Here is a 1,788-nt window from a genome sequence, read left to right on the forward strand (position 1 = left end):
TAAAAAAAAAAAAAAAACCCTATGTGTTTTCAATTTAAAAAAATCTATCAGTATGATACAACACATAAACAATTAACAGTGAAAATCACTTGATCACCTTCGCAGATATAGAAAAAGATTTTGACAAAACTCAGCACTGTTTATAATTTTTTTAAAAAACTAGAAATTGAAAAACATAGCTTTATCACAGTCATTGTCAAAAAAAAAAAAGAAAGCTTTTCTCCTATAATCAGGGATAAGGCAAGAATGTGCACTCTTAACACATCTATTCAACATTGTACTAGAAGTCCCAGCTAGAGAAATTAGGCGAGAGAAAAAAATAAAAGGCAACCAAATTAGAAAGAGAAATAAAATCAATTCTATTCACATAGGACATCACTTCAGAGGTAGAAAACACAATAGATCCCATGTAAGAACTGTTAGAACCAGTAAATGAATTCAGAAAATTTCCAGGATACAAAATCAACGTATAGAATCAGTTGTGTTTCTACACATTAACAAAGAACAATTTTCAAAAAGAAATTTAAAAACAATACCATTTACAATAATATCAAAAAGAACGAAAAAATACTTGGGAATTATCTTAACCAAGGAAATGAACGACAATATAACATTGATGAAAGAAATTGAAGGAGACACAAATAAATGGAAAGATATCCTGTATCAATATTGGAAGCCTTAATATTATTAAAATATCAGTACCTGTTCCCCGCCGCCCGGCTGCTATCGTCTCCTCGGTCCCTTCCTTCTCCACCCTGCCGTCCTGACTCTCTCCCACTCCTTCCCTCAGAGGATGCCTGGCTTCCAGATCAATCTCAACAGGCTCAAGGTGCCGCTTGACTTCATCAAGGTCCTCGAATGGATTGCTTCTATCTTTGCTTTTGCCACCTGTGGAGGTTTTAAGGGCCAAACAGAAATCCAACTGAGTTGTCCTCCCACAATTACTGAGAATAAAACTATTACAGCTGGTTTTGGTTATACACTCAGGTGTAAAGAGGCATCATTTCAGCCACCTCCAGGTGTAAACGTATGTGATGTAAATTGGAAAGTCTTGTCCTCATAGGCGTTTACCCTCCTTCTGCACAGTTCTATGTTACCTTTGCTGTCTTTGTGTTCTTGTACTGCATTGCTGCCCCCCTGCTTTATGTTGGCTACAGGAGCCTATATCCAGATAGTCGCACACTTCCTATAATTGACTTTGCCGTTACGCTTATTGCCACTTTTTTATGGTAGGCCAGCACTTCAGCCCAGGTTGAAGCTCCAACAGATGTTAAAATAGCTACTGGTCACAATATTGTTCAGGAACTTTCACCTTGTAAGAAGAAAGAAGGGCTGTGTTACTTTGGCTCTGTGACCAGTATGGGATCCCTAAATGTATCTGTGATCTTTGGCTTTCCGAATATATTTTGGGTAGGAAATGCTTGGTTTGTGTACAAGGAGTCTACAGAGTTCATCAATTACGTCTGATTGTCATAGCGAAAGACGTATTTCACCTCCTGCTGAAATATAATTAAAGGGAGAAATACACTGTATAAAGTATATGTTGATACTATGACATGTTGCCAACTTCTTGAGAAGCATTATTTGTTTCTAATAAAAGTCATGGCTTTGCCAATATATTGGTGGGTTGAAAATTTTGCTGCTTTTTTTCCCCCTAACATGTGTGCCTTTCCTAGAAATTTAAGATGTAAATGTATTCTCACATGTAAATTTGAAAGTTCAGCAGCCTATTATGAGATGATATACATTTTTAAATGAACAGCATTTTTTTCACTAAGCTGTTTCCTC

The 1,788-nt window shown here is 36.5% G+C and overlaps 1 protein-coding gene and 1 pseudogene across 2 annotated transcripts in view; one reads left to right on the plus strand and one right to left on the minus strand.

The window, feature by feature from the left end:
* Positions 1–775, minus strand: part of LOC108293303 (protein eyes shut homolog) — a 377,364-nt gene extending 376,589 nt beyond the window's left edge. For both annotated transcript variants that reach the window (XM_037733480.1, XM_037733481.1), the window contains exon 1: positions 703–775. The gene's annotated coding sequence lies outside the window, so the exon portion shown is untranslated. The remainder of the gene's footprint in view (positions 1–702) is intronic.
* Positions 712–1,467, plus strand: LOC108293300 (annotated as a pseudogene).
* The last annotated feature ends 321 nt before the right edge of the window (positions 1,468–1,788 follow it).

This window comes from Cebus imitator, unplaced genomic scaffold (assembly GCF_001604975.1).
Source record: "Cebus imitator isolate Cc_AM_T3 unplaced genomic scaffold, Cebus_imitator-1.0 Scaffold530, whole genome shotgun sequence".
In the NCBI taxonomy this organism is placed as follows: domain Eukaryota; kingdom Metazoa; phylum Chordata; class Mammalia; order Primates; family Cebidae; genus Cebus; species Cebus imitator.